Genomic DNA, 24,225 nt, shown 5'->3' with positions numbered 1-24,225 from the left:
TCAATTAAAAAAAGCTGAAGAGAATAATATGTTTTTATTTCTAAAACTAACATTTCTTTATTACATGGTTGACAACATAGTTACCTAAAATAATTGGTTCACGAAATAATTGCCAATTACTATTTCAGTAAATTCAAATCAATTATAATAGTCCATTAAATTTACCGACATAATTGCGTAGATAGCTTTTTTCGTACCCCTTTCTAATAATACAAATGTCTCTTTAATGAGGAGCATTTGCAGAATTGTAGAATTTTGTTGATATTATTTTTCAGCAATAACTCTATTTTATCAGAAAAAATCTTGCTGACCTATAACAACCCTAGGTTCGACAAAAAATAAGTAACCGTAGTTGTGGCCAAAAATATGTGATCGTCATAAGGAATCCCCACGTTGTGTGTATCTATTTTTAATTGACCGGAAGGCACTGGCTACTAACTTTGTAGAGGGGATGTATGGTTTAATTATATAGAACAAAAGCAGAGTAAATACACCTAACCTTTATTTACATACAATTCAAATTAAACATGTGACAAATAGAAAGAACAACAAAAACATTAACAACCATTTAACATAAAATGAGAGTGCCAGGCTCACCTAGAGCTCCTGTGGGGAAAGAGCATGGCAGAGAAACCCACGATCGTTACTCTTACCATCCAAATATAAATACAAAAGAACCACTAACCAAAGGCATACATTAAGAACCTTTGCTAACGATAAATAAGACCTGTCTCATTTAATGTGTCACTAAATGTCATCTGTTACCTCATATTAGTCATACTAACTTCCAAGTAAAACTGAAGAGGTTTGGTGTTAGTTAGCCGGCTGAGCCGGAAGATACTGGAGTCCCATACGGGAGGCAATCCAGCTATAGTTGAGATTTCGGAAGATCTGTCCTAGCACTGGAGTCCCATACGGGAGGCAATCCAGAGTAATCCAGATTCATTCCGCACGGGCGAAAATGTTAGTAAATTCAACAATGCTCGTATAGACGTATGACATAAAGTGAGCACAAGAAATCGAAGAACAACGTAATCATGATAAAATAAGTTAAATGTGAAACAAAGGAGTTGTTATTGCAATATCTGGGCAGTCACCACAATGTATACATATTTTAACATGTAATAAATAATGAGCAATATTTAATAACAATTGTAACAATTTTACCTTAGAAAAATATACGCCCTTGAGCATAAGAAAATGAAAGCTAAACATACAAAGAATTATTATCATGAAACATCTATAATCATCACAATCATAAGGTTACATAGAACAATTAACAACAAAGTACTTAAAGAATATTACCTGCTAACTAATATGGGTTTAACACTTTTATTTTTCACTATTTTGCCACACTGTCCGCCGATCGTCTTGCTACCTATCTGCACACTGTTCTCACGTCAACTCTTTTTCCTCACTCTTTAGGCTTCCTTCCAGAATGGCCCCACCTAGGCGTTTTCTTTTTTGCTCTTTCTTCTACCGACCGTTAATATTACTTTTTCATTATTATACAACACCCATGTAACAGGTGACGTTGAAGTTGATAAGATAAGTACGGTTTTGCACAACCTTTAAAATAGCAATCAATAACCTCTTTTAATTTATTGTCTGCAAATTGATGACCCCTAAGGTGCTTTTTTAAATTTCTGAATAAAATTAAGTCACTACAGAAGGAGCCAAATCTGGATTATAAGGGAAATGGTTCAGTTCAGTTACATTCGCTGAAGATGAGTTGGATTTTAGCAGCTTTGCGAATTCGATCATCGTCGTGAAGAAAGTCAACACTTTTGTCAATAGCCGTACCTATTGCTGGTTGATCAAAAAAACTGGCGGTGAAGATCTTCCCAGGTGAAAATGATGTACACACAATTTTTTGAAAGCGGAGAACTGCTATGGACACTGCATCGAATCTAGCCTTGTTTCTGCATCCCAGTGATGTACCCAAATCTCATCGCCAGTATGTTAGATCTTAGAGAACCAGATAGAGTCTTATTCAAGATTTCAAATGATTTCGAGAAATGTATTGCTTTATGAATTTATGTTCAGTAGTCGAAAAGTTTAAAACCCACATTGAAGAAACTTTACTAACGTCTCTTTTATCATATAAATTTTTTAAGAAGCTTAGTTATACTACCTTTCTTCTTAAATGTCAATATTAACAACTCATGTCATAGGCAACAGTCACTATTTTCTTGATTAGAATAATATCTGGGCGGTATTTATCAGTATAATAATACTCTTCCATCCTCATCACAAGAGCATCATTGGTCAGAAGATACAATTTCAATAAATAGAATTAAATTTGTTATAAAATTCAAAAACGTAGTGGATAGGATTTATTTGTAGCAAATAAATTCCTTTCCAATATACACCTGTCATACCACTCTTTGTAATCCTCTAATATTACACTCCTTTCCTTATTAAATATCAATACCAACTCAAGTCCTAAGCAACCGTCACTACCCACTTGATTAGAATGATAACAGTGATGCATACCAGTGTGATAACATATACAATAATTAATGCTAGCAGTAGTGGGCTCGACGTTTTTCGGCTTTCGTGTACCTGTATGGAGGCTTTTCACTTATTGTTAGTTCACTGAGTTATCTTGAATGAATTCATGACCTCCCGGAAATTGTGTTGATCAATATTTTGCTTTAAAGTATGATGCAGCTTCTTCTTCATACACTGCAGCCATTTGCAATTCGTTCTTATCTAACAACGAGACAACCTTTGTTAAAAAATTGATAACTTTGATTTTGTTTCAGGTATTTTCTTTATTTACTATTTTATATCGAGATTGCAGTGTGTCTATAATACTTATTTATGAACGTCACATAACCCTAGTCATCATCATAATCGCCAATGCAATATTCCGCGTTATTTTATATTGCGACAAGACTCGGCTGCTTTGTTATTTTATTTGCAATTATATTAAGTGGCAATCCCTGTTCGTATTGCCGTAACGATATTAGCATGAACAAATCTGGTTATGCTGCAGGGAGAAATAATCGAAAAGTTATCAGCTTACCCAGATTATATAAAGATATCATTTTGATTTGAATACATGCATGTTGAGTAGAAAGGGAGGCACATGCAGCCGGTTTAAGCAAATGAGCAACGAGCATTAAGGTTTCTTAAAATAAACTCTGCTATTTCTGCTAAATATAGTCCCCGCTTAGCATAGAGTTCATATAACAGCTCAAAAACAATTTAATGTTGAAGTTAATGTTTAATTAATCAGTAAATGATCAGTCTTATAAAAAGTGACCCAAAATTTGTTTCTCAACAATCACTCGTGGATTATCTGAACCCCAAATGAGACAATTTTGTGAACTGTGAGCTGTCACGCTGTCTGCTTTCGTTGGCACAAATGGCACAAAATTTAAATCTTGCGAAATAATTATCCTATGCGGACTATTTACATGGAAATTCGGTTAGACAAAGAATACCAATGAAAGTTAAACATTTTATATTTTTACATTAAGCAGATGCCATATATATTTTTGGGGATTATCGATTTGCAGCAAGACGCAGTATTACTACAAACATAGGAACAAATTGTCTTCAAAAAAATTAATAAGTCAAAATAAAATTTAATCCATTTATCCAAAATTTTATTTCTAACTGGTTTGGAATCCAAAAATTCACTCTTTTACTAAATTCAAGAAAAATAAGAGTAGACTTGTTTTTCTTGTCCGTATTTTACCTTCTCCAAAATTTATTTTATTGTCATAGAGTTGCTGAGCCACTACAGAGTTTTTGATAGAGAATATCAATACGATATTACGTTTTTACTTACAATTAGTATTGTTGGAATCTACATAATAATACATTTCTAATGCTAGCTCATACGAATTATTTCATATTAATAGGTCACAAAGCTAAAAGTCTGAATAAACAGTAACGTCATACCTACCTACCCATCAGTAGTCATTTGTTTTCACTTATAATTGAACGAAAGCAATAAATAGCTTCGTATATTCATGCATTTAGTTTGCTTGCCTTCTGATTATCATCAATTGCAAATGGTAAAGCGGTGAATGTTCTTCACAAATTTTTTGACAGATTGGTTTTCTATAATACCAATATTACAGAGTGCAGCTATAAAGCGGTGAATTGAAGATATGGCATGATAAACACAGGATAGAAACCTTCACTTCCTCTTGGGATAGAGGTTTTCATGTATCTGAAAGAAACAGAATACTCCTCTCAATACTGGAAGAAAGGATAGGAACATGGTGGTATGAAGCGAATAAGCAAAAGTGAATTAATTATATGAATGGATCATCTGAAGAATAGAATATGATTTTTCAGTTAATTCTCAAAGAAGGTTTAGATTTATGAGAACGAAAAGATAAACACCCAAGGGATGTGAGAAGAGAAGATATGAACCATCTGAAGAAAAGAACAGCGCTCTTCAATTTTCTGTATATGTATAGACGATTTCGATTTATTTGAATGAAAATCTTAACTATAACAGCTTCCAGCGCTGAAGGAATAAGATTGAAGAACATATATAGATATGTAATTGTGGATTACTAAAGAATAAGACATAAAGGTAAGTATCAAATACTGAAACCATTAAGAAAGGTGTCTGTCTAAACTAAGACAATAATTATTCATATCCTTGTTTCATAATGTGCAAATGTATTCGTATATCTGCATAAAAATATTACACCAAAGAAATAATTCAGGCTATTGACCTAGCTCACTGACCCAAATGAAATCGTAAGTTTTGTAGATCTGAAAAAATATCGGGATTTCTTGACTTCTATAAGTATATTAAATATTTAATTTCAGCATAATAGCCGTTATTGCCACATAGTACTGAAAAGCTAAATTAAATATTATGGTGTAGAAAGTAATAATTTTTCCAATTAAACTGAGTAATGTTCGTTGTACTCCGTCACGCCACTTCCAGGAACTGGATCAATTATTGCCAACATAAATATGAAATAAATGTCTAAATTTATAAGTATTCATTACTTCTGCTGTTTGTAGCGTGTTGGCAGATTGATGGTGTTAATTCCTTGTACGACGTCTGGCCGTTTTGAATATCCATCTGTAATCGAATTGTTTTTTTTTTTGCTTAATTACGTCGTTAAACAACACAGCGTTTTATTACATTCCACTTAAATTTATTGTTTGCGCTTTTTATACGTCTGATGTAAAATTGAGTAACCAATACGTAATTATTCACTTTTTTGTGGAGTATTTACTTTTTTTGTCTATCCGAATTAGTGCTTTGAAATAAAATTTTAGGCCTTTTAGGCTATTTTTTTGAACAACTTGTATACAGGTCGAAAGTTTTATTAAGGAAAGTATTTGTCTGGAAGTTTTTCTTGCTTTTGCAACTGACATCGAAAATTGAAAAAGACGTAGTGTCCAAATTTATTTAGATAACATAACCGAGATAACGATTAAGTAGTAATAAAAAAGCATTGTTGGTTTTTTTGGCGACAATCAAATAAATAAATATAAACTGTAATAATCTATATTATGCTAATAAGCGGCAATACGCGTTGTAGTAGCAGAAATAGGCTAAATCTATGGTCAATTGTATGCCGCTTTATCCTCATGTTACACAATACACTCGACCAAGCAAAGCGTCAAACTTACTCACACACGCAGAAACGGTATTGAAACGCACGGCCAATGTATCTAAGCAAAAAAAAATTGGGATTGTTCACCGGCACGAAAGACCGATAGAGTAGACATTAGGGCGTCACTAGATATGTATCGAATAAATTGATCGATGCCAAGCTTCAGTCCAGAGGCAGACATGTTATTGTACAAAGACGCAGACACTGGAATTACTAAAATGTGAAGTAGTTGACGCTTTGACACCATTAGTAAAAAGCATCTATTAAAAACTTCGACCATTTTAGATATGCGCATCAAGAAAATATGTTGACTTTGAAATAACATGTTGCAGTTATACAAAAGCAATCTGATTTTAGAAAATTTTCGATAGCTGTTTCACTTTCTGCCACTCCATTAGTTTCATACAGTTAACTTAAAAAGGTAGGTAACAACTGATAACACTGATACAAATTTCAAAGTTGTCCAGTGCTGCAAAAAGAAGAGTTTAAGTGTATTAAAAACGAATTTATTACACTGATGTTCGACAGACAGTCTGGATTAATTTCCTCATCAGATACGCCAACAAACCCATTTGCTGTATAACGTAATTAGCAACTTAACTTAAGTCCACGTAGGCAGTCATTGATTCTCTTACATCTATGAATGCACTTTACATACTATGAGGTCCATATTTTCAAATGCTTTACAATAACTGATCAGAAATATGTTTTATTTATATCCAATCTGAGAAGAATCATTTTATATAAAACGTTGTCTGCATCTGTCATATTTTTGATAACTTTGACTATAAAACTTGTCCTAAAAGTTTGTCACCACATTCATGTTACACCTTGTAGAGCAAAGGCAAGTAGAATCAGAACCGTCAAAAATTAGTTTAAACTGGTTTGAAATTACCGATATACAGAGACATATGCATGTAGTGTGCCCAAAATATTGTTGTGCAACTTTCATAAATCTTGCTATTTTGAAGAAAAACAGGACTATTCGAAGCAAGGTATTCTAGCACTGTGAATTAGATTCACCAAAAATCAATAGTGGGCTATAAATTTATCATTCAAATTTGACAACCACTAAGAACATTATTATGTTTCAGTAATGAAAAAATAACTGGAAAATTTTCATTTAGTGAACAACTTGATATGTTAGTTTGTATTTCTATAAAGAACTAGCAATTTATTAAGTAGTGTAATAAGGTTGGCAAGAAATATAGACAATATTTTTTGCACCTAAACCGCTTATTTAATGAAAATTGCACAAGAGATAAAAGACTTCCAAATAGTTCAGCTACCATTTGAAATATAATATTCCATAATTATTGTATGTTTTAAAAATCAATCTGTATAACACCAAAATCTGTCAGTTGAACACAAAAGCTCATACCCTAAAAATAAACAAAATCGATTAACCATTTATTTAAAAAATTGAAATACTTTTCAAGAATTTTGAAACAATTTAGGGGCGATTTCGGATATAGGTGAATTAGTCCACATCGATCTATTTTGAGTTCAGATATCTGTTACCTTCCGTTGTAAATGTACTTACAGGACATCCTGTATGTAGGTATTATTATGTTATGTTTTGTTGTTTGTTTTCAATGAAAATGATTGAATTTTAATTTATGATTTTATTTAGGTACTTGGGCGCCATAAATGAATATTTTGTAATTATTTATTCTGTATAGAGCTGACTCAACTACAGGGTGTGGTTTCCTTTATTTCTGTCTTGTCTGATTTCACTTGAATTTATTTTAAAATGCAAAATAGATTCAAAGTTTACAAATCTGGATATACCTATTACAACTTTTCAAATGAAACTTTATAATTAACAAATTGCTACTTATAAGTTAATAATAATTACACTAAACTTTTATCTATATTTGCAATGTTATGATTTGAAAATTTTATGTCGACATATTAAGTTTTTAACTCACAATTCTGTTTGTCGTTACACTGGTTTCATAGTCGAATTCCGGATTTATGATGCATTCCTCTGCTACCCGCGGTTCATGGGGATCGGTGCCTGGTCATCTTGTAACTCGTACGTCAATTTCCAGAAACTTTACTACACTTTATGATTTTATTAATTTTTATTTATTTCGCAATATATTCCTTGTTCAAATTTTAGTGTCGAAACTTTATGTGTACTACTCATTGTGATCAAAAACTTTTACGGATTTCAGCACTGTGTGAATATTATTTGTTTCTGACCCTTGACATCACTCAAAATGAGTTTGACGTTTAGCGATTCTGGTTAACTAACTTGTTGATTTTTACTGATATGCTTTTGTTTCAGGTACAAAATTAATGATGTTTTTCGCTTGGAAACTTATGAGAGACTGGCTACTTCGAGCTCGATTTTTACTTTTATTGAACTACAAACAAATGACTCGTTGCCATAGAAATGTCAAACTATACATTTGAGAATTTTTTATTTTAAAATACTGACTTTATGCATGTTCTAATCAGCATGATTATATATAAAATATGTATTTAGATTATATTAATTTTTCTGAGCATTTTGATACCTTTAACCTCTCTCTACGTTAACTTTTAAACTTTCAACAAATTTTATTTAATTTTCAGAATTTTGACTAAATTATGATATATAGCTTGATTTTCTACCTGTAGATTTATTCACTGTCTTCAAAATGAATCTTTTTTCACTTTTTTAACAGTCCTTTCCTGTTTATGTAGCTTAACGATTGAAATGTTTTTAGGTCTACCAATTCATAGAAAACTTTTAAAATTTATACACAAATTTGGACTTGTATTGGGATCTCAATACAGTTTATGTTATTTAGAAGGTCTTTTACACACTGCACAAACAAGCTTGCAGTTCAAAAACACCATTAATTCTACAGTTTTACAAATTTTTGACGATACATGGATCTGTCATTACTAAAACGTTATACGAAACTTTTTACAATGGCTTAAATTTAATTCCATTCATAAATTCATATTGTAGGTATGTTATACTTTAATTTTATACATGATTTATTGTACGTTTTTCCATTTATGGGTGAAATTCCTTCTCCATCCGTCGATCACCAAAATTTTGAATTTTTTAAAATTTGCTTAAACTTGTACACTAATATGCTATCTGGTTTTAACCAATTATTCTTTTCTATGATTTTCAACTTTTTTATATTACATGAATTACCTTATAAATTAAATTTTATCATAATTTTGACAGGTTGATGCGTTTCATTGAACGATTTTATCTTATATTGCTACAAAACTTATTCTACATTTAAATATATTCTTCATTTTAATCTTTTCTGTGTTCCACACCCTTTTTTTGTTAGTTTTCTCTGTTTTAAATAAATATCTCTTAATTTATTTTTTAAAAATTTACATTTTGGTTTATTTTTTGTATGGTTTAGTTTATTATATGAGCAAATCATAACTGTATATGTATTTTCCGAATTCATATTCATCTATGACAGTATTTCAGTGAAAAAAAAAATTATAAATATACTATTTTTTACTTCTAGTGAAAAGCTTTACAAACAAATAGAAAAACTAAGCATAATAATTATTCTAATAAAACTGTATTTACCGGACACCATGTATGCCCTCCCTACTATATATTTTTTTATTATACTTAGTAAATGAAAAAAGGAATAAATAAAAATATTTAATAGTTATAATTAAGGATGCTCTTTCAGTAATAAACAAAGATTTTCTTAATTATACCTGTGAAATATTCATTTCAGGAAATAAATATTTTCATTCAATTTAATGCACTTTACGCAAATACCCTCTAGCTCTAATAACCTTTGTTTCTTTCAGTTAAATCCTGTCTCGGAGAAGAAACGGTACTACTATTCTTTTTATTACTTCTATGAAAATAACATCTTTTAAACAATCATCCAGCTCGCAACAAATTTATTTCATAAAGAAACTTAATGCTCATTACAGAAATACGTAGACATTAAATTTATAAACATTTTTTCAGCTCACTTATAAGATTATCGAGACGTGGGTGTCCGCCAACTTGTCGGCTTCCCTCCAAGGGCTGTCCAAGGATCTGTTTTGACAAATCCAGATGTTCGCAGTTATACGGCGATTTGTAACGGCGACTAGCGTCTTCAGAGATAGGCGGATCGCCTGCCAATATTTCATGTTTTTAATTTCAACAAGCGGCTGTTTTTAACATATCTCCCTTTGTAAATTCCGAACATCTGTAATTGCTTATTCCTTTGACAGATCCGTAGGCCCCCGTGATTTGTAAAATCTAATTTATCTCGGCGAGCTTAAGACACGAATTAGATAAAGAACAAATTGAAACATTTCAACAATTGGATTGTCTACCGAAATACTCACGGCGAGTGTTGGGCTTTTGGGTAATTTATATTTAAATTTGTATAATCCCTCTAGGCCTTTAATCAGATAGCGGGTTATCGCGGAATTAGAATATGGGGGCGTTAAATCCATCAATGTACTTGTCGTATTAGCATAGTAAACAGGTACGATTTTTATTTGGTACGAAAATGGTAGGGTTGGGGTGAATACTTATCTTTATATTAAAGTAAATACGAGGTATACTTTAAAATTCTGTGCGTTATTAGCATTTTTACCGCACACATAAACGCGCACAAAAGAATATTTTGTAATATTTGAGTTATGCATGATGAAGTATTAGGCTGTATCGTGCCATTAATAAATCAATGGGAATGTTGATGAATTTTTAATAGGGATTATTTTTAGCTTACGCTAGAGGCAAGTCAAACTGAATTTTGTCTTGTACGGAATGATACGATAGGTACTTATGTAGTGATGTCTAATATTTATTATAAGAGAACATCAATATTATTTATATTTAGGTATTTGCGATATAATCTAGAATAAAACTTGTTTAATTCATTACCTATATCTTTCGTAACCATTTCATCACTATTACCTTCGTGTTTATAGGTAGCTACCACAGAGCACCTAGAGTAGTGTGATTACAATTTTTATTATTTTACATTACAAATATGAAACCCCTTAAATTCGAGGAATAATTGCATTCAGATGAAATTAGTAACATCAAATTTAAAAACAATTGAAAAAAGTTCCCCCTTTTTTAATTTTTAATTTTTTAAATCTTTTCAGTGCAAATCTAACGAAGAAAAAGTCATTTAACCACTTTTATACCACCATAAAATGTCTTCTAGAAATTCCAGCAATAGTGTAAAGGCAAACAGGTCTATTTGGACGAAGAATCTACATTCATCTTCTAAACAGAAAAGAGATCCAAGCATTCCATCTGTTGAAAAGCTCTCCAATCTTACACGGATGCCGACAAACCGCCAAATTCTTGGAAACTTTACTTTTCTGTTCAACAGCGAGAAACGGCGACTGGATCGAATAAAAAATATGATTACGGATATAGAATTGCTCTGGACGGAAACTCTAGACTTTCCATTTTTATCCAGCGCACTCATCAGAAACAAACTCAATCGTCTGATTGATCTAAATGACAAAAACAAAAAGAAACCATCTGACAAATTCACTGCAACACTTTCTCAGTTATTTGATGTCACCAACGTGAATGGAGAATGGAAATGCTCGGAAGATAAAGAGTTCTACCAGAGTCAAGTTGAGAGTGGAGGTAAGGTTGGTTATTCAATGGTCAAACAAGCCCCTTTGGAATCAATCCACCCAAGAAAACGAATCCGACTATCAATATCTCAATCTCAAACCAGTACTTCTCAATCGCAACCCACACATGATATTGTCTCTGAATCTGCCTCCGATTCTTCACCCAAGTCTCCAAGCTCTTCTTCCACGTCATCTTCTTCTGAATGCAAACCGAAATACAAAAGAGCAAGCACTACAACAGCGAGTTTACTGGTACTGGAAAACAACATTTCTACACATAAAGCACATAACGTTCTTGCAACCATTGCTAAACAGGGTCATAATGTGCCGGTTCCAAGTCAGTCGGGTGTCTGGATACGAGTATTCTCAGAAGGACAAGAAATGAAAAATTTCCCAAAATTTTTGAAAAACTTCAATGCGAAAATCCCTATTGTCCTCAGTTTGATGGCAAAAGAGTCCAAGGGGAAGAATATCAAGTAGTGCTGCTGAAAAATACCACAACCGAAATCAAACTCGGTATTCTGAAATGTGAGAGTGGTTCTGCCGCGGCCATTCACAAGGAACTACATCAGCTAATTGATGAATACGATGCTTGGGGAAATATTCGCATGATAATCTGCGACACGACAGCAGTAAATACTGGTCGTTTGCACGGGATTGTAAAGCTGATACAGGATGATGTCCTGAGTAAGGGCTTTCAGAAACCGCAATACATTGGCTGTCAGCACCATGTACTAGACCTCCTTCTGAAGCAAGTCATGAATTTCCTTATTCAAGAGCCAACGAGCAAACCAGAACTCAACTACGCCTTCATTAACAAATTAAGAGAAAATTATGTCTCTCTTCAGGCTCATTACTACCAAGTTGCAACAGATGATGTTAACTCAGACGAGAACCCTGGATGGCGAGATGATTTAAAGTTCTTATATGAACTATGTCAGGCATATCGTCATTACAAAGCAACTTCACGATGGCCCCGAATCAGCTGGAAGAAACTCCCAAACTTACACTAGGCAAGATGGAACTCGCGTGCAATATATGCTGTTATAGCATTTTTTCTGATGCCAGAGTGGCGTCGCATACTCGGTACAGCATGCGACTTCATCTGCTATGAATGGGCAAATGCTTGGTTCCAGTCGCAACACTACAACGAAGCGTGCTTCAATGAACTGTTAACCTCACTCACCAAGACAAAATGCAAGAAGGCAATTAAGTGTTTGAAAACGCACTGGTCGGTCGAGTAGTCATTAATTGACATTCCCAGATCTAACCAAAATGCTGAACGTGCTGTAAAACTGATGGAAGGACTACATGCGAACTCGAAAAAATTTGAATTTTTGAATCTAAAGTTCATAGGAAAAAATAATTTTTAAACATTTTTTTGTACATTCTGTACTTATTACTAACTGTTTTATATTATTAATTTTTTTACTATTAATCTTTTGAATAAAGCAAAAACAGCATGTAATTTTTTTGAAAAAAATTAATTTTTCACTTTTTTTCATCCGAATGAAAGGGGGAACTTTTTTAAAAAAAACACAAAAATGCAATTAATATTCTTAAATTACGCAAAAAACTTCCTCGATTGCAAGTGGTTTCATAATTTTTTTTTTGTAATTACACTAACCTAGAGTACACATTTCCTATCCCAAAGCATGGGAACCGATGAAGCCAAATTGCGGGGAAGTGTGAAGTAATCTGACCGCGCATACTTTGATCAGATCCGGATTAAACAGTATTTTTACACTTATGACCAATATTCATTTTTCAAGTTTGGAATTCAGAAAATAATATATTTTTATATATTTTTTTACCTAGCTAAACGTTTAAAAAATTAGATTTGACTTTCAAATTACTGTGTTACTATATTTTGGAATATAAGCTAAATTATTGATGTATCAATCCAGAATGATAAAATAAGTTTAATACTTATTAATTGTTTGATGTTATGCATAAGAATTATCCTCCAAAAATTTTTGATGTAACACAAGAATGAAATTGGTAATAGCTGGATAATGTAAAAAATTATTAATAGTATCCGACAACAGTAGATACAATGGTTCACCTTGCTATACCTATGGGTTATGTAGGTCAGTTTTATCTTCTTCTGTTCTAACTTACCCCTGTTTCATACTGTACATTACTCACTCTCAAGTAAAACTCTTATATTAGTTACATTTTATAACACCAAAAGACTGTACTACGTGAAACGCGATAAAGTAATATACAGGGTGTGTTTTCAAAATTTAGAAGACTAAGCGGAAATGTGAAATAAACTTTTTACAGCAGTACGAGGTGTTTGGCCTTCTATCACTTCGGTAGCTACCATCCATTGGTTATTGCTGCGATTGGAAGACTAAATAAACAACTACAGTAGTGTACCCGAGCCTGTGTACAGGAAGTTGTTTAATTAGAGCTTGTTGTCGTTCTGTTCACCTTTCGCACCTACATCCATTCCATGATCAATCATTTCAAAGTACGGGTAAGACTGACTTTGAACCACAGGAACAATTCTCACAGTGGTTCCTTTGTCAATGTGCTGCTGTACTCAGTTATTTTACTCATGAGTCAACTTTTACAAAGGATGGTATATTTAACTCCCGTAATAGCCACCAACGGACTACAATGGTCTACATAATTAGCATAAAATGAAATCGCCACTCATTGTCAGTACCCTTTGGTAAACCAAGATTTGCATAGGGTTTCATCAATAGAAAGTCAAATTTATGTTTTATTGTATCAGTGATAAGGATCATTGATTGCATACGTTACCGAATATATTCGTAGTAATTATATTTTGTTTATCACTATTCATTTTATTAACTACGACATTAAAAATTTACTGTCAAATATGGGACTCTCATTGGAAATACGAGGAAATATGATGGCAGTTTTCTCCGTAGATGTATGTAAAAATATGGGGAGGTCATTTACAACTTTGTATAAATGTACCTACTAACTTCTAATCTGTTAAAAATACAAACCAGAAACAAATTAAAGCGATAAAAGCTTTGATTTGGAAACATTTATCTAAGTGTATACAGGGTGGTCCGAATTTTATGCAGGAAACTTCGAGGGCAGATAGATCTCTTTAAAATAATAGGTGTTTGCCTTATAAACATAGGTCTGGAACGGCCTCGTTTTAGAGATAAAGAGTTTTTAAAAAAAATTGATTTTTTGCTTATATCTCCGGAATCTATTAACCGATTTCAATAAAATTTTGTACATATAACGTATGATAGTACGCCTTGTATTTCCTAAAATATGAGCTCTAAAGATTCAACCAGTGGTGTACAACTGGACAGGTTCACCCTCCTTTTTTATAAAAAAAACCTACGCCACTGTATTTTTTACACGCTATTGTAACAGATTTATATTCTATTGCACAAAATACGTAAAAAAGGTAACTTGAATTTTTTCCCTTTTTCTAAAGTTCACCGTTCTCAAGTTATTCATACCAACACAATCCCCTTGTAGCAGACACTTCTAACCATAATATTATAGTCCACAGTACATGCCCCCTCTGGAAAGTTGATTACCACATACTTTATAACTCCTGAGGAGCTTCGTTTTGACGAGTCTACCACATTTTTCNCTTTGATCAGGTCCGGATTAAACAGTATTTTTACACTTATGACCAATATTCATTTTTCAAGTTTCGAATTCAGAAAATAATATATTTTTATATATTTTTTTACCTAGCTAAACGTTTAAAAAATTAGATTTGACTTTTAAATTACTGTGTTACTATATTTTGGAATATAAGCTAAATTATTGATGTATCAATCCAGAATGATAAAATAAGTTTAATACTTATTAATTGTTTGATGTTATGCATAAGAATTATCCTCCAAAAATTTTTGATGTAACACAAGAATGAAATTGGTAATAGCTGGATAATGTAAAAAATTATTAATAGTATCCGACAACAGTAGATACAACGGTTCACCTTGCTATACCTATGGGTTATGTAGGTCAGTTTTTTCTTCTTCTGTTCTAACTTACCCCTGTTTCATACTGTACATTACTCACTCTCAAGTAAAACTCTTATATTAGTTACATTTTATAACACCAAAAGACTGTACTACGTGAAACGCGATAAAGTAATATACAGGGTGTGTTTTCAAAATTTAGAAGACTAAGCGGAAATGTGAAATAAACTTTTTACAGCAGTACGAGGTGTTTGGCCTTCTATCACTTCGGTAGCTACCCTTCCATCCATTGGTTATTGCTGCGATTGGAAGACTAAATAAACAACTACAGTAGTGTACCCGAGCCTGTGTACAGGAAGTTGTTTAATTAGAGCTTAATCAAATTAAATTATCAATTAAAAATCAATTACCACATAGGTAATTTTTAGTAAAATTAATTGTAAATAATTAATTCAGTCAAAAAGTATTGTTGTCCGACAAATTTCAAGCCGCGTTTTTTCAGTTCGACAGCTGGAAATCGGAATTTTCACGGGGTATGAAAAATCGATTACCACATGTCGGACAAAAGAAGAGAAGAAGAAGAGAGAAGACAAAAATATTTATGTTTATGCTTAAAAGCAAGTGCAATTTGTAAGCACATCAACAAAATTCTTTACACTCGTCGCTTTCATCTTTTTGCATTAAAACGATATTTGAAAAATCACGACGGAGTAATGAAAGGTACAGAAATGAAATTTTAAGAGTATTTGACGTTTGGCTGAGTACACGAAGAACGTCTCAGCAACTTGGAGTGAGTAAATCGAAAATTTGAAAAGTTCTACATAAGGATGGCAGAAATCCGTATCTGTGCAAAATTTACTTCCGGGAGCTGCAGAGAAACGCCTGAATTTTTATCAGAATTCTTACTAGAAATACTTTGGACCGATGAGGCTGCGTTCACAAAGCGAGGGGTAGTGATTTTTCGCAATTTGCATATTTGGTCAAAAGAAAATCATCATGAAATTCGGACAAAATCTTTTCAACACGCATTTTCTGTGAAAGTATGGTTCAGAATAATTCGCAATAAAGTATGTGGACCTTTCTTCTTGCCACCCCATTTAAATTCCCAGCCATTTCTAAACTTTCTAGAAAACCATCCATTTATATTATTAGAGGATGGTCCATTAAATATACGACAAAATACTGGATACAAATGGATGGTGCTCCTTGAGGAGAATAATAAGAATGGCTTAATGAAAATTATATGGAGTGATGGATAGGTAGAAGACCAAATACCAATGTCAACCATAATGTTGGAGACGGTCCAGTGTCTCGGCCAGCCAGATCGCCAGATCTAAACCCCCTGGATATCTATGTTTGGGGTTACCTATCTAAAAAGTAAAATTCACTCCAATAAATATTAGACTACAGCTACTGTAGCGAATAGAACGCAGGTGTAATGAATTAAAAGAAAACCACCGCATGTTATTAGCTTCAATTAGTTCCATTAATAGAAGATGTGAAGATAGAAATGTATGGATGCGGGTGGTTCGCATTTTGAACAATTACTGTAAATACGTAACGTTAATTTTGTTTCTTGTTTGTTTGTTGTTGCTTGGTAAATGTATTTTTATTATTATTTTAATAAATTGTTCTTATTTGTATAAATTAGGCCTCCAGGGAAAACTAAAATACATAAGGAACACTACCTCACAGGTGATATGGAAAGAATTTTGTTGATGTGCTTACAAATTACACTTACCTTTAAGCATAAACATAAATATGCTTGTAACATTATGGTTTGAAGTGTCTACCACAAGGGGATTGTCTTGGTATGAATAACTTGAAAATGGTAAATCTTAGGGAAAAAATTCAAGTTACCTTTTTTTCGTAGTTAGTGCATTAGAATATAAATCCGTTACAATAACTTGTAAAAACTACAATGGCGTAGTTTTTTTTATAAAAAGGGGATGACCCCTGTCCAGTTGTACACCACTGGTTGAACCTTTAGGGCTCATATTATTAGGAAATACAAGGTCTACTATCATACATTATATGTACCAAATTTTATTGAGATCGGTTAATAGATTCCGGAGATACAAATAAAAAATGAATTTTTTTTAACAACTTCAATACCCTGTATCTCTAAAACGAGGCCGTTCCAGACCTATGTTTATATGGTAAACTCATATTATTTTAAAGAGATCTATTTGTCCTCGAAGTTTCCTGCATAAAATTCTGACCACCCTGTATATCACATAAACTTGTCAGCTATTTGAAACATCTCTGTAAAATTTTGAAATAAATTTGATTAAAAATTAATTCGTAATAAAACTTTTGAGGAGAAATACATTAGCAACGTTTCGGTTTCCTTTCGATTCCCATAAGTGGGACATAACCCTTTAAATAAACAATTACGCATCCATATTAGCGAATAAATAATTTTGATGCTGAATAACAGATCTATTACGTTATTCTCAAATAAATTTTGGCATAAAAACTTCACTACCTCATAAAAATAGAAGAGAACGCTAATATTTTTATGTGGCAATAAAACACTGACACAGAAGTAGAAAGAGACGTCCTTAAATTAAACTAAATTGCGGGAAATTGTATAAAATCTTTGCGGAGATTAAGCTGATGAGAAAAATCCGCGTCTCCCGGAATGCAACAACAAAATAGCCCAGTCCGGGCAAACTTCGTTCTGTGTGGCATGGAAGCGGGTCGCAATGAGTTTGAGACTAAATGAAAGAAGATAATATGAATGCATGCGGTCCCCATGGGCAAATAAAGAATCTAATGCAGTCTGCACTCGGTTCTTTACCTGCGGAATGGAAATGACTTGCATTGGACGGAGCGAATCTACACTGAGAGAACACTTTATTTGAATTTTGCAGATCGAACACCTTTACACACCCAAAAAATTAGAAAAACTTGTAACAAGACATAAATGAGAATATTTTACACTTTTTAATATTTGAAGATTAATATTAAAGTTATTATTAAAATGAGAATGAGTTGTAAAAACGTAAGTACGTTTTAAAGTAATCTTGGAATATTTCAATTTTTTGTTTTTTAAATAAATTATAAGACTAGCATAATTAAAATAAAACGGAAAACTTGGACTCAACGAAATTTCAAATATACCAGTCTTTGAATGATAAAGTTCTGTTCAAAATTTAAGAAAATATGAAAATTCAAGAACAGTTATTTTTTATTGTTTTAACAAAGTATTCAGAGATATTTCAAAAAATCATAGAGGTTATGTTTTCTATGAAAGTGATTGCCCTCCAAATATTTACCGTATTGGTACAGTCTTTCCGATCTCAATTGAAGAACCAAGAGGTTGGTAGTATGTACCAGGTTCGGTCGCTGACGCAGCAACTCGGCATTGAAATATTTGAAAAACTTCCAATTTTTATTTACAATTAATCATACCCATATACAGGTCTAGTCGCCCAGTTGAAGAATGAGCGCACGGGTAAACGCGGCACAAACACAGTCGCACTGTGCCATCTGGCGATAAATTGGGTTGTCAACAAATGGCCTGGCAGTGCAGTGCAGCAATGCGGAATTTGGTGTGATTCATTTAACTTTAATTTATTATAGGCACATTCTATTAATCATTCATATTACAATTTGCTAAATGGATAAATAAGAGAGATATTTTGTTTACTAATATTATCACAATATGGCATTTTGGAGACCTTTTGAAACGGAACAAAATGAAATTTACTATCAGTATAATAAAATTGTTTGAGGACATAAATAATTAAAATATGTTGTTGCTGAAATGAACATAATATAATAGAAATTATCTACACATTATATACAAATTATTATAATTTTTTACCTCTAGCAGAAATCTTTTTTGGGTAATGTAGGTAATCATTAATCAATAATATATTAAATTTTGGAAGGGGATACATTTTTCAAATATTTAAAATGTAGATTTTCTACTCGAAAGAAATTAAGATTGTATGCTTTATTTTTTAAGGTATGTATATGTTTTATTTTTAGTTTCTGTTCAACAAGTCCAAAAAACTCATTTTCCAAACAAAATTGGAAAAAAAATTTTTTGAATCGAAATTCAAGAAATTTTAGAGGTTCTATCTCTGCCATTGGTTATATAATACACAAATTCAGTGTTTTTTTGTTTACATAGTTACAAGCTAGTCAATCTCTTCACCAATATTTGTGTAAATGTTGTATGCTTTCAAACTTTTTAAGTAAAATTACACATTACATCATCCGCTATTTTAACGCCAGACAGTTTAATATAAAATTAACATATACAGTGATATAATAATATAAAATATTTGTAAAATTACTACTAATCGAAAACACATACATTTCAAAATTTTTCGTTACATCTCTACTTATTAAATTTAAAAGTAAACGTCTCTCAGTGTATCTACGAAGAGGAATTACTTGACTTGGCCGAGCTGTGCACTACGACCTATCTTTGTATACGCCTCTCTTATTTGTCTTGGCTAATAGAACTGAAATATTAATTCGTTGCACCACTACTTTCAAATTATTTTCCTTTTTATCGTACTAAATGTGAAAACTCATTAATTTTCTTTAGGGAGACTATTAATATTTTTTATTTAAATATATTTGGTACTATATTAAATATTTTATCAGTAGTAATGAACGATTTAACATTTATTAAAAAAAAAAAACAAATAAAATTTAATTTTATATCGTTGTTATTGATTAAAAAATGTTTCTTAAACCTATTTTTGTAGTTTTCCATAGGTTTCTTTCATAACCCCATCTATGTATATAACTAACACTGTAAAGAACGGCTTTCTTTGTTACCCTCTGGAAATAAAAAGTTATCAGGGGGAGAATATCAAAACAGTTTCTTTATTTCTATTAGGGAATTATAAAAAATCAAGATGATTTATTAACTGATAAAAGGTCTAATTATACCGAGTTAAACTTTACTTTTTCACTTGACAAAGTAGGGTAATAAAACAGTATGCATTAATAACGGCAAAGGGTAAATAATTGACGTGTGGTTGGTTTAGGTGACCAAGACACGCAGCCGACTCGCACGAAACGGTAAAGCAACGCGGCAGCCGAGGTCGTAAGGACAGTGGCAAATTGCCCTTGTTCCATAAAGCAAACCCCCAAACTGATTTTAATATGACTATAAAAACTGATCTATTTTGATATTACTTAAATATCATTTTTTTAAAGGTCATTATAGATATTCGAAGTCTCAAGGACAATGACAAATAATCCTTATTATGTAAAGAAGTATCTCTATAATGCAATGGAGAAAATCAAAGTTCTCATCTACCTCAAAAATTAAGTATTTTTAAAAACATGTAATTTTGTAGATCTACTAAACCAGTCCAGTATTTAAGTCCAATGCTAAATTAATCGGATCTTGAGTGACAAACCTTGACGCAAATAAGTTTACGTCTGAGTTAGTTTCGGCCACGTGTGCGCACTGGAAGTTAAAATAAAACAATATCTAGGGCTATGGATTATGCATTTGTATATTTATTTTCCAAAAAAAGTTTTTTAAATTGGTCTTAAATACTTCTAAATTCTTATAAAAAAACAAATTAATTTGGTGATATTGATATTCATAAAGGTTTCGTCTATACATTGTCATCCATGACCAGCTTTTTTGATTTCGTATATATTATCGTATTATAAATTCAAATAAATTAAAAAAAAAAATTAAAAACTCCTACTGAACCTAACAGACAAGATTTCTAGCTGTCGATATTGCGAAAATCAACTGTTCTATGGGCTAAATACCCCAGCGAATATTATACAATACAATATCTAGTCAATTTCTCGCGATTCAGCTCCATCTATGGACACACACATAAACATTATAGGATATTGTTAAATTTCAGGGAGAGGATGAGAATTAACCTGTATTACAAATATACACTCATTTTATACGGGGTGTGGCGTGTATAATCTATAAAAATTAAACTACAGACAGCTTCCTAACGATATTTGTAATAGAAAAGTGTTATACAAAAAAGTTATATTTTTGCGTTTTTTTTGCCTTCAATTGTGGATCAAAATATCTTCCCTAGAACGGTCTTGTCCATATGCTGTATGATGAGTAACGTGCTGTAGACCAGCCGCGCAAACAAATCGTCGTTGAAAGATAGAAAGATATTTCTCAAATTTTGGGGAATTTTTCAATGACAAACTAAGAAAAATATATACCTATTTAAAAAAACACTGATATTTTCTTATTATAAAAATTAATAGTAATTACTATCTTAAATGCATTGTTGTTACTGCAAGAGTTCAACAAAACCACATCCGTAAGCATCTGTAGTTGCCAACTGCGTGCACTAAACAAATTCCATAAAAATATGGAACAAAATTAAATAAAACTTACCATTTCTAGAGAAAATGTTGAAATTGATCCCCATTAGTGCGGATACAGGCGTGGCACCGACGCACCCAATTTTGGCGAATATTTTCCCAAATTACAGGTATTCACCTAATTGTGTCAGCAGCATCAAGTATACCGTTTCTTAATTCTTCCACCGTAGCAATTGGAGTATTGTAAACCAATGACTTCAAGTGATTCCAAAGAAAAAAGTCCATTGGAGTTAGATCGGGTGACCGAGGTTGCCATGGCACAGGACCAAAGCGTCCAATCCATCGCTGAGGAAACATTTCATTCAAAAGTGTCGTTACTTCTCAAGTACTGTGTGGAGGAGCCCCATCTTAAGGATAAAACATGACTGCCCGAACTGGTAATGCCACAATAATTCAGGCAACCGGTTCTTCAAACAGTCAGCATATGTTGGTCCATTTACTCGTCCTTCAAAGAAATAGGGACCCACAAGTACATGCCAGCCTAAACATTTACCGAGAACCCATGTTGAAAATGAGTTTCCCTAATCGCGTGTTGATTTTCATTGGCCCATATGTGCATATTATGGAAATTCACTTTATCACGGGTAAATGTCGCCTTCTCTGTTACACAAACATAAGCAGGAAAGTCCACTTGATTGGCACATTGCCGTAAAAATAATCTGCAAAAACGCATTCGTTGATCACAATCCGGGGGTAAAATCTGTTGAACTTGTTGCAGATGATAGGGGTGCAACAGCTTGCGGCTTAAGATGCGATGTACAGTACGAGATGAGGTTCCCACTTGCTGTGCGAGTCGTCGAGTACTAATTGTGGGGTCTTCGTCAAGATTTTCCAACACTGCATCTTCAACATTAAGGTTCACTTGCTGACCACGTCCTTGTCCTCGAGGAATAACACTTCCCGTATCTCGCAACCGCTGAACGCATTGTAGGTTTGTATTTGCACATGGGGGGTGACGTTGTGGTCATCGTTTCCGGTACAACCTAGTCATCGCGAGCGCATTTTCTCCGGCTACACCATACACTAACACCATATCGACAAGTTCGGAAATAGTAAATGCATTGTTTTCTCGGTTCATTGTAAAATTAGTTTGTGCACAAACTAAAAAATTAAGTAAAGTAAGAAATAAGAATCTCGTTTTTAATGTAATCCGCATGCTATTCTTATTTTTTACTTTTACTTATAAAAATTACACTGTCACTATCGTGGAATTACAAAATAAAAACTTTTGTCTGGAATCTTGCACTTTTTAACACTGATGGGTCGATGGACGATGCTTAATAATTAATAATTAAGAGAATAATGAATTCAATACAAATACAAAATCAGTTGACTGCACAAATTTGTAGACAATGTAACCTAACCTTCTTTTATTATTACATCTTGCATCTCGGGTCGCATAAAAACATTTCTAAAGTTTTTAATAAATAACACAGGGTCAGCCTTCATTTTCGTTAAATAAATGAACTTTAATTTACAAAAAAAAAACGCAAATATATAACATTTTCGTATAAGAGTTTTCTATTACAAATATCACCAGCTGTATTTTAATTTTTATAGATTATACTATCATCATAATCATGATTTGTACCAATTGTATGCCGGTTTTTACACCAACTATTCAAAAACAATGAAAAGTGTCCTGTTGTAAATTGCATAAATATTGAGCTGACCCTCGTATTACGTCCATCTCACTTGCTCTATTTACAAACTAACGGAGTGACTCATTTAACTCCAACGTACTCAGCATTTGTCACGGATATTTAAAGCCTTCAATCTGTTGATAGCCAGTAGCCAGTCGATGGCCAAAAATCAATTTACAACTAACCATTCTCTCTGTAAAAGCAACTCCTCAATAATGACTTCCCTGGTATAAGTATTATTGTTATATAATAAATATTATTGATAGCTGAACACGACATCTCTGTTGGAGGCGCCTTAATAACATACGTAACAATAAAATAAAAATATCCAATACGACAGCTGTAAGAGTACATTTTTTTGTACTTTTGATTTTCCATATATCTTTTGCAATAACCGGAACCTCGATACATTTTATAGCTGTTCCACCACTGCGTATATAGAGGAAATATTTAAAAATGTATTAATTTCACAGGTATAGCTGAAGCGAGACATTTTTAAATCTCCTTAGATGCATACACCTGTATAAACGTGTGACAGGAACAGAGGAATCCATCCATGATGAATTCCTGAACCCATGATGCAAACCTCGGGGTTTCCACAATCAAAACGTAAGTTATTGAAATATTAATATCTCTGTATTAACATTTGAGGGTACCGTCAAACATCAAGACCAATTAGCGCGCGTCCCTTGTCGGAAACCATGCAATCGGACGCGTTGCTAATCCGCGTATCGGCCGACAGGATCGACGGGTCGACGGGGGCCCTCGTTAGTCAACTTCTTCACTTTAACGTCTTCCTGAGACTTCCTCCTGAGCGCTAATCAACTTGTGGAATGTTAAGATGACACGCTGCCTTTATATCTTTAAATTTTTAATATGTATATATTTACCAGTCAATCTGGGCGGAGTTCCTTTTATAATGCACAGGATACAAAAAAAAAGTTATAATGTATGGATGTAACAGTAAAAAATGATGTGATCGATACCGGTACAACGTTTTATTGATGTGTCGGGTCTCGGTGTTGTTTATTGCTTTTGAAAATGGTTTTTATCTTTGATGTATCGAAGACACTTAATTAAAGGTTTGGTTGCTGGTACGGTCGAAGA

This window comes from Anoplophora glabripennis, unplaced genomic scaffold (assembly GCF_000390285.2).
Source record: "Anoplophora glabripennis isolate ALB-LARVAE unplaced genomic scaffold, Agla_2.0 scaffold20, whole genome shotgun sequence".
In the NCBI taxonomy this organism is placed as follows: domain Eukaryota; kingdom Metazoa; phylum Arthropoda; class Insecta; order Coleoptera; family Cerambycidae; genus Anoplophora; species Anoplophora glabripennis.
The sequence above is the reverse complement of the archived record's forward strand: the minus strand, read 5'-3'. Positions refer to the sequence as shown.